The sequence below is a fragment of the Rattus norvegicus genome, chromosome 3, assembly GCF_036323735.1.
Source record: "Rattus norvegicus strain BN/NHsdMcwi chromosome 3, GRCr8, whole genome shotgun sequence".
Lineage (NCBI taxonomy): Eukaryota > Metazoa > Chordata > Mammalia > Rodentia > Muridae > Rattus > Rattus norvegicus.
In genome coordinates, this window is record NC_086021.1 from 98,607,948 (window position 1) to 98,625,066 (window position 17,119).

The window sequence follows — 17,119 nt, forward strand, 5'->3', positions numbered from 1 at the left end:
TTAGGGTCAGGTCCCTTATATAAATTAGTGGCTTCTGAACAAGGCATTAAGATGTCTTTTTAAATAGATACCTGGGTGAGTCCTATCCAGGGTGTTGGGTCTAGTTCAGTGGTTTCTTCTATCCTTGGTCCCCTACCCTGAATTTGGTATCTCCCCCTGCCTCCCTATCACACACATACACATACATGCATACACACGCACAGATTTTTTTTTTTTCGGAGCTGGGGACCGAACCCAAGGCCTTGCGCTTGCTAGGCAAGCGTTCTACCACTGAGCTAAATCCCCAACCCCAGATTTTTTTAAAAAGTGATTATTTGTGTGCTCCCACACCTCTGGTACATGTGTACCATTAACACAAGGGTGGACGTCAGAGGGCAAGTTGTAGGAGTCAGGGTTCCTGCCTTCCTTCATGTGGGCTGGAGAGATAGAATTCAGACTTGACAGAAAGTGCCCTTAACCCACTGACCTATCTTGATGGCTCTAAGAAGTGTCTCCTTGGATTTCTGATTTTAAAGGGATCTCTTCCTGTGTAATTGTCTCTGATGTTCTAGAACTTGGCAGAATTTCAAACAGTAAAAACATACACCCCCACCCCTGCCAAGGACTAGTTGGCAGCTTTCTCATGCAGTGCTGGCCCTCTCCTCCTCTTACACAATCACTACCCATATGTATGTAGTTGTGTATATATGTATGTGTATACACACACACACACACAGATCGAGAGAGAGAGAGAGAGAGAGAGAGAGCGCCTAAATGGTTTCTCATTGAAATAATAACTGTAGAATTCTATTATTTTACACATGGAATTAAGAATATAACTCTAACAAAGTAAATATAAAAACAGAAACAGGGGTTGGGGATTCAGCTCAGTGGTAGAGCATTTGCCTAGCAAGCACAAGGCCCTGGGTTTGGTCCCCAGCTCTGAAAAAAAAAAAAAAAAAAAAAAAAACCAGAAACCACAGAAAATACCAGACATGACTGTCATCTCAGCACTTGGGAGGTAGAGGAAGGATAATCAGGAGGATGTCTTTGGCTACACAACATGCCACTGAAGGCCAGCCTGGGCTAGGTGAGACTCCAGAGACAAACAAACTGGTAACTTTTTAAAAAGGAAAAATTTCAGTATCTTTCTAATGTTGCAGATCGGAACACTTGAAAGACAGGAACATATAGAAAACAATTATTTGACTGATTTTACAGAGAGTAAGAGTTACATCCGATACTTAACAACATTCAAACCTGAGGACTGTGGAGATGACTCAGTGGGTAAGCATATTGTCTGCCAAGCCCGTGGACCCAAGTTCAGTTCCTGGAAATCACAGGGCTGAAGGAGAAGTGATTCCTGCAGGTTGGTGTTTGACGAGGTGTATGCATGAACATGAGCAAATTAAAACAAAAAGTTAGAACACAGTTTGAGTTTTGTTTTTGTTCAATGGGGATCAGGTTGCGAACTTGCCTTTTTCTGTTTTGTACTGAGGACTTTGATCTACCTCATTCTCGGCAAACATTTTATTATTAAACTTTATTCTCCATCCTTTTGTTTTTATTTTGAACCAGGTCTCACTAATTTCCCTGGCTGAGCTAGTGGGATCCTTTACCTCTTTTACAGAGTAGTTGTGGTAACAAGCCCCAAGCCACCATGTGTGGATGAAATCAAACACTTTTAGGGGATAATTAGGTAGTGATGGACCACGTATGCCCGTCAGTGTTATTAATGCTTTTATTGTGTGTGCATGTGTGCTGGTAGACCTTCACTCATAATGCAACACCAATACCAAAGGAAGTCTCCCAGCCTGCCCACTGCTCATTTCCGAAAGGTGCTATGGCTTATCTCAAAGGAGCTTTTGATAGTAGAGTAGATCTTCAGCTTCTCCCTGGGACTTTTGAGAGCACTTCTTTCCCTTTACATCAACCCTATAAGGGTCATCTGTACCATGTATAGAACACCAAGGCTCTGAGAGTTTTGTCTAGGGCGATACAGCCAGTGTGTGCCAAAGTGCACCATGCCAGGCAAACGAAGATGCATACAGCACGAGAGCCCTATTCAAAACTTCCTGTGTATTTGACTAACTGGAATCGACCAGAGACACTCTGAACATGTATTGCACTGTCATGGTGAGACAACACCACATGTTTACCTCCAGCTATGCAGAAAATGAACGTTTGGGCACAAGGAAAGTATCTCAATTAATAATCATCTCTTTTTCTTTGCTTTCCTTCCTTCCTTCAGACTATGTTGCCCTGGCTAGTTTGGAATGTGCTATGCAGACCAGGTTGGCCTCCAGTTCACAGAGACCAGCCTGTTTCTGCCCCTCAGAGCCTCCCCAGCTCCACAGAGACCAGCCTGTTTCTGCCCCTCAGAGCCTCCCCAGCTCCACTCAATCTTTCTATCGGCCCTGTCAATCTGGCTCATCATTATTTGGGTGCCGGGGATTGGGCCCAGTGCCCCAAGCATGTTAAATGTGGCACTCCTACAAACAAACCACAACACCTTCATGGTGCACATAAGGACTGCTGGGGTGGTGGGAAGTGAAGTCATTTGCCCATAGTAGCTTGGTTGAAAGAGAATTAAGTTGTCAGGTACCAGACTGCAGGCTTATACATCCCTTAATACTTTACTTTCGTAGTATAAAATGGGAAAGATTGACAGTCAAAGGAACACAGGGTAGAATGTTGTTTTCCATAAATACTGAGAGCCTCAAGAATTTGAGTCATTACACAGTGATGGTGAAACCAGGAGTGGTGACTCATATCTGTAATTCTAACACTCAGGAGGCTGAGGCAGGTGGATTACTGCAAGTTGAGGGCCAGCCTTGGCAACAGAATGAGTTTTTTTTTTCCTTTTCTTTGGAGCTGGGGACTGAACCCAGGGCCTTGCGCTTCCTATCAAGTGCTCTACCACTGAGCTAAATCCCCAACCCCCAGAATGAGTTTTAAACCAGTCTGCACCACAGCATAAGACCGTGTCTCAAAAACAAACACCTCAAAACAACCAAACAAAATAATCTCAAACACAGAAACCAAACCAACTAACAACAAAAAAGAAATTACAGTATATCTGGGATTTTATAATTATGATTTCTAAAGGCTGTGCAAACACTCCCTGCTGGTTGTTCAATGACTACTCAACCTGAACCCTCCTGAGGGGGCAGGAGCCACTACGCGCCCCCCCCCCCACTTGTTTTGGTGCTGAAAAAGCTGATTAAAAAATTTTTTTTTACAAAAAAATTGAAAAACAAAACAAAGCACATTTTTTTTTCTAATTTATTTTTATTTATATGAGCACACAGCAGCCATCTTCAAACACACCAGAAAAATGCATCGGATCTCATCACAGATGGTTGTGAGCCACCATGTGGGTGCTAGGAATTGAACTCAGGACCTCTGGAAAAGCAGTCAGTGCTCTTAACACTGAGCCATCTCTCCAGCCCCACAAAACACATTTCATAACGTGAAAAGCACATGCAATTCAAAATGTCAATGCACAAAATAAAACTTTATTAGAACACGTATTCAGACACACTTGTTTACATGTAGTCTGTGGAGGATTTTGTTACAGCAACAAGAGGTAACAAGCTGTTGGTTAGCTTATGTACTTAAAAATCTAAGATATTTACAATCTTACAGAAAACATGTGATCTGCTCTATAAGGGTTTACACATCTATGCCCAATTTGAACATGACCCCCCCCCCCACTTTTTTTTTCCCCACAAAGAACACTAAGGCTGCCTGCCTTCCTCTGGAAAAACAATGTTGACATCTTGGAATGATTTGAAATGACACCTTTGATTACTGTTCCAGCGGTGCACTGGCTTAGCTTGGCGACCCCCATCCCCATCGTGAATACATTGGTTATCCTAGTGCTGAAGCTATGTCTTAGTGCCAACTCCTCCTTCTGTTATTTATCTTGACTTCCTTACAGGTTGAGCATCATGGTATGAGTTCATCCAGGCTTCCTGAATCACTAATAGGGACTTCCATTTTTTTTACTCTCAAACTCTTACACTTTCTGCTGTGAATTCTTTTTAACATAAAACTACTACTAAATGGCCTATACACGAAAATAAAGTTCACTTTTTTTTACTTTTAAGAAATCAGAATTAAAAAAAAATGCTTTCTCTTGAGAAGCTAAATTTAAATTTTGCAGTTCACAGAAGAAAATCTCTTCATATCCAGTGATCTCAAAGCCCCTCTGGTAAGATAAAAGCTGTGCACTTATTTTTAAATACTATTTCCTGGAGAAAATATTATTTAATGGAAAAGAAGTGACTAGTAACAAATCAAGTCTAAGGCTCTCCTGGTTCTGCCAGCAACTCCCTTTGACTTTGGGCAAATCATCTCACCACTGTGGCTCTTTATCTGCAAAAACTGGACTTCATGCCTATGGGAGTTGCATGGTTAATCAATGCCTGGAAAATGCGTAGTGGCAGATGCTACAAAAGTGCTGAGCCTTAAAAACAAAACCACCCCCAGCCCCCATTTGTATTCCGTTGAGGTTGAGGTTTATTGTTATTTAACATAGGAAGGCTAACACTACGTTAAGTCCAGCGTGCAGCTCAGAACAGAGATCACTGTCCAGATGGGATTTTTTTTAAGAGCTAGGATTTTTTTTCCCCACTTTTTAAAAAAAAAAAAATTGTGGTTGGGGCTTATTTTACAACCCAACAATTCACCCGTGCAAAAGCATTAAGCTTCAAGTTGAAAACTATCGATTTAATAATTTAAATGAACCTCCTCAACGATTTAAAAAAAAAAAAAAGAGGCCCTCCCCGCCCCGCCAAGAAATCTCTGAAAACAAGAATTCTTCTGATGTCGCCCCCCCCAACCCCCGCCCCTGCAGTTCTCCATGTTACAGTCCTTGGAGGTGGACTAGGCATAAAATACTTTCACTAATAAAATATGACAAACCGCCGGATTATACGTGGCCGATTCCCAGTGATTGCCCTGCTACACAAAGCAGAAAAGTAAATGCCATCATCCCCCTTAGAACAAAAGAACTTAGGAATAAAAAACATGGAGAGGGGGGCAGAAAGCAGCAATAAATAAAGGTGAGCGAAGGACCCCGTCCCCCGCCCCTCCCCGGAGCTAGAGTGGGACTCGGTACGGCTAATAAAGTGGTTCAAGGGTAGTTATTTGCAAAGGGGGCGGGGTGGCCGGGGATTGCATGTTGCATTCGACTTGAGCTTGCATCTTCTCCTGTTGCCTGGACCACTCGCTCCCCCATTGCAGTGCTTCCTCCTCGCTCCTGCCTTCTTTCCACCCCCACCCCTGCAAACTGCTGTTGCACTGGAGGGAGTTGGGGTTGCTCGGGAGCCCCCCAGTAGCTCCCGACAGCGGGAGGGGACCGGGGCTCGGGCCTGGCCGGGGCTGCGGCGCGGCGGCGGGCCGGGAGTTTGGCGGCCGCTCGGCCCCAGCGCCGCCGCCGCTGCACCGGAGTTTGGCTGCTGCTGCCCTACTTCACTCTAGTTTAGTTTCACTCACTTTACATCCGGGTTTTTTCCCTAGGCAATGGGTGCCGCAGCACACCCCGTTCCTTAGGCAAAGTGAAATAAATTCGCCGCACCGACACGTCAAGTAGTCCGCCCGCCCGAGCGCCGCCGCGGGCCCCCGCCGCCGCCCCGTGCCCCCGTGGGGTCCCCCGCGCCTCCCGCGAGCGACGGGCTCACACGCAGGGGCGCGGGGTGGCCCGGGACCGCCGCGGTCCAGCTCCGCCCGGCCCCCGCCCGCCCGCCCGCTCTCCCTCGTCCCCGCTTCCCCAGCTCCAGTCCCTCTCGCCCGGCTCTCGGGAGCGGCGGGGGCGCGCACGGCGGCGGCGGCGGGCCGGCGGGGCCGCGCGGCGGGCTCCCGCGCGGGCGAGTGTGTCTGGGCCTGGGCGGAGGGATCCCCGGGCTGAGGCGGCGGAGGTGCTGCGGCCCGGGGCCGGGTGGTGAATGGGCTGGTGGTGCTCGCTGCTGCTGCTGAGAGGAGGAGGAGGAGGATGAAGAGTTGGGCTTGTTTGTCTCTCACAGTTTCTCTCCTGCTGCTCTGATTCCTCCCTCCCCATTCCGGCCCGGGGCCTGTGTGTGTCTCTCCTGGAGGAGGAGGAGGCTCCAGTTCCTCCCCCCACCCCCTCCTCCCCACCCCCCCTTGCCTGGGGAAGAGGAGGAAAGAAACAGCCCAGAGAGAGAGAGAAAGAGAGTGTGAGTGAGTGAGAGAGAGGAGAGGAGGAGGAGGAGGGAGAAGGGAACAACCTACCATCTTAACACACTAATATCTAAAAAGTGCGAGAGGCCCAGAGCAGCAGCAGAAGCAGCAGCAGCAGCTCCAGCCTCTTCCCTCCCTCCCCATGAAGAAGAGTTCCCTCCTCCTCCTCCTCCTGCTTCTCCTGCTCAGAGTTCCTGCCTCCAGCTGCCAGGGGGGACAGCCAGCCAGCAGCAGGAGGGTGCAGTATCCCAGCTTTTCCATTCTCTCTTTTCCTCACTCTCTCTTTTTTTTTTCTTGAGTAGCTCTATTTCCCCTCCCTCCCCCTTCCCCCCTCCCTCTCTCCCTCTGTCTTGTCTCTGGTGTTTGTCTCTGGGAAGGAGCAGGGGCTGCTTGCTTGGAGTTTGTTGTGGGGGGAGGTAGGGGGAGGGGAGGGGTGTGTGGGAGGGAGGAGGGAAAGGGGGTGTTCTTGTCAGGACCCCTCAGTCAACTTGAGATTTCAGCAATAACTTCCCCTTCGGGGCGCCCCCCTGCGTGCCCTTTTCCTATTCCTCTCCCTCCCCAGGAAAAAAAAAAGACAATGGGAATACCTCGTCTCCCCCCTTCCTCCCCTCTGCCCTCCACCCCTCCCTAGGATAGATTGGAAGTAAGTTTATGAGCAGCCTCGGGAGCCTGGGCGCTGAGTACAGGGCCAGAGCGGGTGACAGGGGCGGCGCGTCGGGGGTGGCGGCGAGGGGGCGACACAGAGTCCCTGTGGGGTATCGGGCTGGGGGGCCGCGGGGGCGGGGGGCGAGTGCCTGCGGCCGGGGGGATGGCCGCCTGGGCCCCTTCCCCACCCCCACACCCTGGGATGCTGTCGGGGGGAAGTTTTCATTATGGTTATTTAATTTAAAAAAAATTTTTTTTTTTTGGGAAAACCATCTTGTTTGGTGACTGAGAGATCTGGTTTAAAAAAAAAAAAAAGCTGCGGCTGCTGACGCTGCCGGGCCCGAGTGTGTGTGAGTGAGTGTGTGTTGGTGCATTTGTCTTGGGTGGCCGGAGCAGCGTTGGGGAAATTCCGCTTATTCTTCTTCTTCTGCAACTTGTTATTCTGAGGAGTCCGCCTGCACCCCTCACCCCGGGGCGGCCCTCCCGCCGTCGCCGCCGGCCGGCCGCCCCGGGACCCCGCGCGGGTCCGGGACTCACAGGCCCCTCAGAGAGGGGCCGCGGCCGCCCCTCCCCCCGGGCCGCGGGGGGAGGGGCGCGCGGAGTGGGACTCTTTCCGTTTGGTCCAGCCCCGCGGTGCACGCAGTTCCCAACACTTCTCGTCATCCTCTCTCTCTGCTCTCTTTATTCTGCTGAGCGGTGCTGTTAGGATTTCTTCTCTCTCTCTCTCTCTCTCTCTCTCTCTCTCTCTCTCTCTCTCTCTCTCTCTCTCTCTCCTACCTCCTCTTCCTCCCTTGACCACGCTCGCAATGGTGGGTAGCTGCAAGGTGGCCCTGGCAGGGGAGGGGTTTCATGTGGACACTGGGGCACCGGGCGAGAGAGGTCTCCTTTCAACTTTGTCTTGTGGCTTGCACCCCGGGAGGAGGCCACATGCCGATTGTGGGGTGTAGATTTGCCGGGAGTGATTTCTAAGTAGTTGAGTTGTTGAGATGAGGGTACGACGGCTAGTGGTAGGCAGGTTTTGTTTTCGTGGGTGAATCGGGTGTCATCATATTCCGGTCATATGTTGAAATATTCTTTGTTTAGGTCTTGAAGTAGAGGATCTCCCTCTGCACGTCCACATTGTGTTGTTTTTAAATGATGTCTCCGGGAGTATGGATTTCTAGAATCACAAATGTGATTTTAAGATCTCGGCATGTGTGGGCCTCAGCACTGGCCTTGACAGTGAACTTTATGGCTGTGTTTTTGGACTTCTAAGATTTTATCCCATATGTGGGATGCTAGTTATGCTTTTTCTTAATGGTAGCTAATCAGGAATGTCGAGTCTTGAGCTGGGGAAGTTAGAGAGGGAAGGGCATTTATTTATTAATAATTGATAACTGAATGTTAGAATCAGATTCATTTGGTCTGGTTGGAGGTTTTTGGTTGTTTTTTTTTTTTTTTTTTTTTTTTTTTTCCTCCCTTTTTTCTTTAAAGCTGCCCTGCACTCTAGGAAGCCTTTTGGCAGGCCTTCTTTATGGTGGTTCTTTGGGGCACGGAGGGGGTGGGTATCACCTTTTAGAGAGATCTACAGTATCATCTGTAGCTTTATTGAAGGCCTGTTCAGGAGGCTGATACTGAGGCCAAGAAGTGTAGAGCTACTTTTCAGAAAAGTATTTATGTTACTTTGTTTACATTTCATGTTTCTTCAAATTTGGGCAGTAGAAATAAATAGGTCAGCGTTCCTATTGGTTTTTGAAGGTTAGCGCCCCCCCTCCCCCCTCAAAGTTTTGCCATCTACTTGGTTTACAGCCTTGTAGGGAAGCATTACTGATTTTTCTCTGGGAGTACTGTTACTTATTTTAATTTCGGTAAGTTCCCTGCTATTTTCTTCTGTTCTTCACTTATATATGGGATCTGTTGTGAGCTTAACATTAGCTTACCGAGGGCTATTGTAAACGTCTAAGAATACATTTTAAAATCTCAGGACATGTTTTGATGGCAAAGAGGAATCTTTTGAATGTAGCAATACTGGCGTTTATAAAGAATTTCAGTCCTCAACACTTGGATGTGCATGCGGCTGGCCGTAAGTGAAGATCGTAGTAGTGCAGAAAATTCTGAAAGCTCAGACATCGGACTAAAACTACTTCAGGGGTTTTCTCTTACTTGAGACTTTTGATTTTGGTAACTCAATATGAACATTTTGACTGACATTGCTTGGTTGCCTATTATAGAAAGTCTTTCTTCTTTTTTTTTTTTCTTTTTCTTTCCTTATGTATTATTGCAGCCATTTTTAACTTAAGTTTTTTGGACAGCCTCCCAAAGGTTTGGGACGCAGGCAAATCCTTATGGAGCTGGAAGAATGATAAACACATTGTGAAGACACCTGCCCGGGCCATACTTTGTTTTAAAGGGATAAAAGTGATGGATGGGACACCGTTTCCTTTGATTTTTCAATGGCCCACCCTTTTTCCTGTTCAATTATCTGGAAGGAGCTGCTTCAGAAACACTCTTCTGTTTACAAGAAGATCTCTAGCACTATCCAGCAGGAGGTGCTACAGCAAGTTAAAGGGGAGCTCTTAATTTTGAGGGTCTTATTGAAGTTCTCTTCTTATTGAAGTTCTCTTAGCTCAGCTAAGCAACAGGAGTAACGTTCCAGGAAGATTTTGAGTAAGTCTGTTCTAAAATACTATTGCTATTTGAAGTCTGCTTTGTACCTGCCTGTGCCACTATGCAGAATAAGGTCATTGTGGATGCTGGGTTAGGAATAGGTTACTGTTAGGATTATTTTCCCTCAGCTAGTTTGGTATTGATAAGTGGAGTATTGAATATAATTTGAAAAAATTCTTTGAAGTTGCAATAAACAAAAAAAAAGTAGAATGATGTGGGGCTTCAGCCCTTATAAACATATTAATAGAAATAAAGTAGACAGACATTTTTGGAAAAAGGGATATTGTTTTTTGAAGGGGGAGGGTGTTCTTGGATCTTTCTCCCTGTCCTTGAATCTATGGACAGTGGTTTTAATCTAGATGCCTTCATAAGCTTTCAACTTTATAGATAAAGTTACTATATTTAAGTTGGCCCTCAAAGACTGATTTTTGAACTATATATGAAATTAAATGTAATGCTCTGTAATTCCAGTACTTGGCCCATAATCCTACTAAGTTTAGGAAGGAGGTACTCTGAGACTCAGTGGCAACCTGGTCTACACTGTAAGACCTTTTCTCAAGAAAAATAAACAAACTTGAAGGAAAGTTATACCTGTTGGTATAAATCTTTGTTGGTATGTCCATTATCAACTTTTAATGATGACTGTATATAGGGAGGAAAGTAGCTACTTTAACATTTTCAAGGCATCTATAATAGTCTTTTGAAACCCTCAGTGCTAGATGAATTGTGACTCAAACTGATATTATTGTTTGTAAAGTATTGTGTCAATGTTTTGAAAACTTAGAAATACATTGAAAATTTGATGGACCTGCTTTGAATTTTGTAGGGTGTGTGTGTGTGTGTGTGTGTGTGTGTGTGTGTGTGTGTGTGTGTCGTTTTTTTCCAGTAAGATCATATTAGGTAGTACTTGTGAAATTTCTTTGTAAATTGCCAGAAACCATGTAGATGTTGTTGATGAGATATTTAACAGATTAAAACATGAACAGAGTTTTACTTTAAAATGCTAAGTTCTTCAATATCAGCTAGGCAACAAATGCATTAAAAGTGCATGCCGAACACTAAGAATTTAAATTCTGCCCTGGTTACCGTAAATCTCTTTGTTACAGTTTCGAAGTTTTTGTTAAGAAAAAAAAAATGCTACTAAGCAGTTTTCTATAATTAAAAAAATGCCCTGGGTTCGGTCCCCAGCTCCGAAAAAAAGAACTTTTGCTTTTGAAGATATTTCGAAATATATGTCCCCTATTAAAAGTTGTCTTCCTTCTTTCTTTCTCTCTCGTTTGGTAGCAGTTGACTTTAGTGAATGTTCAAGTTCCCGGACTCTTCTGTACACTTGAACTAATACACAGAGTAACAGATGTCTCTGCTAACGTTTTGATTGACTCTGCTAATTCTGAAAAAGGCTCACTGACAAAAGCTTACTAGTTTATTTCATAGGGAAATGTGTATTGTTATACATTTATGCTAGACAAATATATACATTGTTTTTGTTTTTTCCTTTTAGAAGGTTATGTGAGGAAATGACTACTCAGTTCTAGAGGCTTAAATACTGTGTGTGTGTGTGTGTGTGTGTGTGTGTGTGTGTGTGTGTGTGTGAGAGAGAGAGAGAGAGAAAGAGAGTCAGCATGAGAGAGAGAGTAAGAGTAAGAGAGAGAGAGTCAGCATGAGCACGTGCACACACAGTTTTCTTGATAAACTCAGCTTACAAATTTAGAATGGTAAACTTAGTAAGTTAAATAGAATTAATTGGCAATCCTTGTGTTTAGGAGTGTAGTATTATGAATTTTATAAATGACTGTTCTTCATAAAATAGCCTGAAGTTAGAAAGTAAATATAGAAACTTGGTCGTAGGAAGGGCAAGAAAAGCATTGAAGTGTTTAGATAAGAAGGAAACCTCTCATGATGATGGTAACTTTTTATGGCACAGTGAACTGAGCTTGTTTATCTATTTGGTGAAGAAATACTGAAGTTAAGGCTGCATCAATACGTTTTAATTTTTTTTTTTTGTACTTAGTACTTTATTGCTCAAGGCTTTTATGTTTGGTTACCATTCAGAAGGAAAATGGAAGAGATTAAAGTTTAGGTCTCATTTAGACAGAGGAAGCATTTGAATTTTCGAACTGTTTTGTGCTGGGTTTAAGCTGACTTCTCTGGAGCTGTTGCCTGTGGATTTACATTCAGGCCTAGGTTGTCTTTAGAAGCATACAATACGTTTTGATCATATTAACCTTACCAGGTGTGTATTTTTGGTGCCTTGGGATTTATTCTTAAGTGGTTGTATGTTAATATGACATCAAACTTACTGTAGACAGTTCCTTCTTTCTTTTGTATTTTTGTCCACCCCACCCCTCCCATGAGCTGAGAGCTGAATTCAGGGCTTTGCTTTTACTAGGTAGGTGCTCTACTACTGAGCTAAATCCCCAAACCCAATTATTTCTTTTTAAAAAGATTTATTACTATTTTATGTGCATGTGTGAGTGGCTGCGTGTATGTCTGTGTACCAAGTGCATCCCTGGTGCTGAGGAGGCCCTAACAGGTGTCAGGTCCGCTGGTGCTGGAGTTATCTGCTTGTAAGTGAGCTGCCATGTGGGTGCTGGGATCTGAACCCAGATACTCTATAAGCACAGCAGTGCTCTTACTACTGGGCCATCCTCCCCCAAGATAATTATTCCTAAAAAGCATATTTTTGTTTATATATATATATATATATATATATATATATATATACACACACACACACACACACACACACACAGCTATACTTTCTATAGACTTTAATATCATCCTTATCTGTGTATTAAATCTTTGCATAGTTAAATCATTTGAAACAATGCTGGAATAGTTTATTTTTATTTTTATTTATTTTTTTATTTTTTGAGGTGAGGTCTTCCTTTGGAGCTCAGGCTGGCCTAGAATTTGTGGTAATCTTCCTGCTTCAGATTCCCAAGTGCTGGATTTGCAGGCATGAATTACCCCACTCATCTTGGGATAGACTTTGAAAAACAGCTTTGTGCGTCATGGGACACCTGATAATGGTGAATCTTCCATGCAGAGACTGTGAGGTTCTCTCACCCTGGATGCTTTGCTGGAATAATATTCATTCACAGACTCTGAGGTATTTGAGTCCACGCCTCAACTCAACCAGCCTTCAAGTCTCAAGTCCTCAAGTCCTTCTCCTCTATTTTCCTTTTACTCAACTAAAAAAAAAAAAAAAAAAAGGAGTTCATGTCTCGGGAAATTCTTTTTTGCCATATTTTGGGATGCACTAAGGCAGTTTTTTGTTTTTTTTTTAAATGAAGTAAAGACCAAGCCAGTTATATGGAAATTCGAAGGGGTTGGGCCTAGTAGTTTTATTTTGACCCTTTGGACCTAAGGAAAAAACGTAACAGAGGCCAAAAAGATGGGTTTTGTTTTATTGTTTTGGCAGCATTGAGAATACAAACTGTCAGTGCTTGAGGAGCAGGGGCAGCAGAAAGGAATTGATTTTTCCCTGCTGCAGATCCAAGTGTTGTTAACCATGTGCATTTCTAAAGTGGCATGCTTACAAATCAGACAGCACTTGATTTTTCTCCCTCGACAGAACACTGAACTCTTCTTTTTAACATTTAAGTAAGTACCCTAAACTTCAGGGTAATGACAATAATTTCATGATAAAAGTGGGTGATAGTAACCATGGCAACTGCTATCTCTGGCCTTATGGACAGTCCTGTTGTATTGATGAAGCTTCAGATACTTGAGTAGCCTGTCACTTTTATGGTGAAATGTGTTAGCACATGCTGCAGGTGACTTTTAGCTGGAGTGTGTTAATCTATGTGCCAGCTTATCTCTCCTTGTTAGGAGTTTCTTGGACCGTATTCCACAGCATGTTTGTGAAGATGCTGTTGCCTGAAAATAACCCACCACCTGCGGTAGTCCTCCTGATGCAGACTGCGCTCCTTCCAGAGTCTTAGAGAAAAGAGGGCTGTCAGAAGGAGTTGTGTGTATGTAAACTACAGTTCAGATTTATCAGCTTCAGCTTGGGAGTGTTGTTAGCTATTTACAAAAACTTTTGTGATTTTTGAAAGAAGTCTGAGAATGAGAGAATTAGGCCTACAGTTGGGATATTCTTTTCTAAGAGTTCTTTCCAGAAGTATGTATATGTATAGAATTCGGGGTGAGGAGTGGTGGGCATAGCAATAAAGGAAGGATTTGACAAAAGAAGAGCTTAGGTTTCAGGTTGCGAGTGTGTGTGAGCGTGCACATGTTACTGTAAGAATATATTTCCTAGTGAGCAATCCTGGAGTATAGCAAATGCTTGGTTGTAAAATTTTTCAAGTAAAATTATTTAAAATTATATTTAGAATAATTGTTAAAGGAGACACAGTACAATAAAAACATCTTTGTGGGGAGATGATAAAAATATTGCAACTGATCCAACAAAACTTACTTTAAAAAGTATTTCTATCATAGCAACTATTTTTCAAAGCATTTTGTTTTTATATAAGGTTTTTCTAGCGGGAAGTATTAATGCTAATTGGTACTTTTTCTAATATATACCAGAGAAGAAGTGCCAGAGCAGAGAACAAACAAATTTGATCTCAATTTGATTAGATTCTGAAAATAAGACCTAATCAGATGTGCTCCACAGTTCAGACTTTCTGAAACTTGCTGTGAAAAGCTGGTTTACTTACTACAAGTCCCAGGGTGCACTGCACCTTTTTCTTAACTTCAGATAAGAGCATTGCATGCTGGGATATGTAGTTGGTTTAAATAGTACGGAGAACTCTTTTTCTTGTCTACTCCATTTTATAAATAGGTCCCTAAGACTCTAAGAACTTTATTTTTTTTAAGTTACATTAATAAAATCATACTCTGTTTCTGAAATTCTAAAGTGAGACTTTATAAACAGCTCGGTGTTCTGTTTTATCACAGTGCTTTTACTAGATTTTAGAAGATTTAAATGCACATTAACATATTCAAAACTTGACTTGGAAATTGTAAGTAGTTTCTGTACATGTGGTAGAATAGGTTATTTCACAAGTCTGGCATCACTGTTTTCTAGTGAGAGCAGTAGAAGCAGTTTTGTCAAGCTTCACACATGCTATTCCTTTTACCCCCCCAGTGGGGAAAGTTATTCAGCTATAAATAAATAAAGTTATATTTATTATTTATTATTTATTATTTATTATTTATTATTTATTTATTTATTTATTTATTTATTTATTTATTTATTTATTTATTGAGACAGGTCTTTTCTGTGTAGCTTTGGCAATCCTGGATCTTGCTAGGTAGACCAGGCTGGCATTGAACTCAGAGATCCACCTGCCTTTGCCTCACAAGTGCCAGGATTAAAGGCGTGTATACCATCACCCAGCTTGGGCAGGGGGGGTTTTATTCTTTAAATTCAGAGTTTTGTGATGCTTCTTGAATAATTGTCCAGTATTGTCTAACTGGGAGAAAAATTTCTGAAAAATAAATGATTCAATGTAATTGAACTATTTCATGCCACTTATTTTTGAGACAGAGTCCATTTTATGTTTTTGCTGGACTTGAACTCACAGACTTACTGCTTTAGTTCCAAGCCCCACCCCTCTTGGTTTGTTTGTCTTTTGGTTTTTGTTTTGAGAGGCTCTCACTCCAGCTCAGACTGGTCTCTGTATCTTGTGACCCTGCTTCCCCTGTTCTGGAAGTGCTGGTTTTGTAGGCTCACCCTACTTTCCCTCCTGCTCCATGTAGGTTGAATTCTAAGAGATGCAGCCTGAAAGGGAGAGAAGAAAGAGTCTTAAACAGTTCAGATTTTCACCTATGAAATTTCAAAACTTTGAACTTTCTTTATTAATTCCTGTAGGGCTCTTGCAGGATTGAGTGTAGAAGGCCCTGGGAGTGCTTACTTAACGTAGTGGTTGGCATGTAATTAAGGCTAGTAAATACTTAGAATTACTAGCAAACAGTTTTATTTAAAACCATTCTTCACTTTTTAACGTCTTTTTATGTTGTAGTTTAGTTAGAAGCTCAGGTGATTTTGAAAGTCATTGCCTGGAGATTTTGACTTATGGTAATGATACGGCTTAGAATGATTGCTGTACATTAAAGTGTCTTTGTACCTCAGTTTCTACCTAAATGACACATGCCCCAAATTGGACTAATCTGTCAGTAGCAGGATGTCAGCAGGATTTGGTTGTACCTGTTCAGTATTGTTGTACTGTATTGCAGTGTTTCATTGACTTCAGGAAGTTTAAAAGATGATGACAATTGCTTTGTTAGTAATGTTTGCACTGTTAGAATATCCAAATAGCTGGCCAGTAAAAGTAAGATTCTGTAAAAATGCTCTTGGTGTCGTGGTGAGTGCTTTTCTCTCAGACCACATCAGTGTTGAGGGACTGATGGAGAGGGGGCAACTCCCTCGCCCCACCTCCCCAATGTCATTCACGTCTGGGTTGTATTTAGAATGAAAGTTCAAAAGAATTTACATTTCAGGTATTTACAGTTTAGCTGTTTGAGGGGAGAAAGGGCTGTTTGAGGTGGGAAAGGGATACTTAGGAGTATTGAAAATATAAGCATAAATTCCAATGTATGTTCTGTGCCTTACTTGGAATGTGGAAAAAGATAATTGTCTTTTTATCTGCTTAACTGGTATCCATTCGTTAGCACACACTTCTTGGAACATTGTCATAGATTACTCTTAAACTATCATTTACTGAAACTATTTCTTAACAGTCAAATACAATTTGACTCTACCCTCCCATGGAAGGGTGACATCTTTGGGAATTATCAAAAATAAATGGAATCTAGTTAGATCTACTTCTACATTGTATATTGTTTTATTTCTGTCCTATTAATTTTGTTTTTAAGTTAATAGTAAAATGGATAAATTCATCAGTTATAAAGAATTGAATACAAATGACTAGCAGTAAGGAGGAAGATGTTCTTTGGTATTCATGGGCTACTATAGAAAATAATCATACTTGTATGAAGTCTTCTGTAAATTTTATTGCCGTGTCTATTCATGTAACGCCTAAAACACTACTGAAAGTCAGGCGAACAAAACTGGGTGGTGACTTGTCTTTGCTCTAGAATATTTAAGTACACTTAAATTGTTGAGCAGTTTTCCTTCTTTTCATGAATTTTCTGTCGTTATATGTCACATATGTGTGTCGTATAAGTCATAGCTTGTGAAAGTCAATCTTGTTTTGAGTTTAGTTTTCTCAGTGGAAAAGAGCTTGCTGTTAAAAGGAGTAGATGGGATAATATGCATAGATGTACCTTATAGACTAAGGTGGTGTATGTGAATAGGATTTTTAGAAGCGTTTGTTATGTTAATAATATTATTAAAAGTCTTAAGTGTCTTGAGTTAGAGTGGATGTGAACCAGAAATCAGTAATCTACTCTGCTCACAATAGTTGTTTAAGACTTTTTAATTAGTTTATTTTGTTTTGTGTTGTAAGGGTGAGTGCCAGCATGTTTCTGTGTGTAGCATATGCCTGCTGTGTGCCTGGAGCTCAGGGAGGCATTGGATCTCTTGGAGTTGGAGTTACAGGCACTTGTGAGCTGTCTGATTGGCTGCTGGGAGCTGAACCTGAAATCTGCTAGAGCAGCCAGTACTTTTTTTTTTTTTTTTGTTTTTTTTTGGTTCTTTTTTCCGGAGCTGGGGACCGAACCCAGGGCCTTG

General features: G+C 42.7%; 1 protein-coding gene across 50 annotated transcripts in view; it reads left to right on the forward strand.

Moving 5' to 3' along the window:
- Phf21a (PHD finger protein 21A) overlaps nucleotides 1-17,119 on the forward strand; it is a 190,200-nt gene that overhangs the window by 7,015 nt on the left and 166,066 nt on the right. For 10 of the 50 annotated variants that reach the window (XM_063284900.1, XM_063284903.1, XM_063284893.1 and 7 more), the window contains exon 1: nucleotides 5,865-6,421. The exons of 2 other annotated variants lie outside the window; for them this stretch is intronic. The gene's annotated coding sequence lies outside the window, so the exon portion shown is untranslated. Of the gene's footprint in view, nucleotides 1-5,863; nucleotides 6,422-6,460; nucleotides 6,827-6,899; nucleotides 9,475-17,119 lie in introns of those variants that run through there. 38 more of the 50 variants (XM_063284914.1, XM_063284917.1, XM_063284934.1 and 35 more) reach the window with 15 other exon arrangements.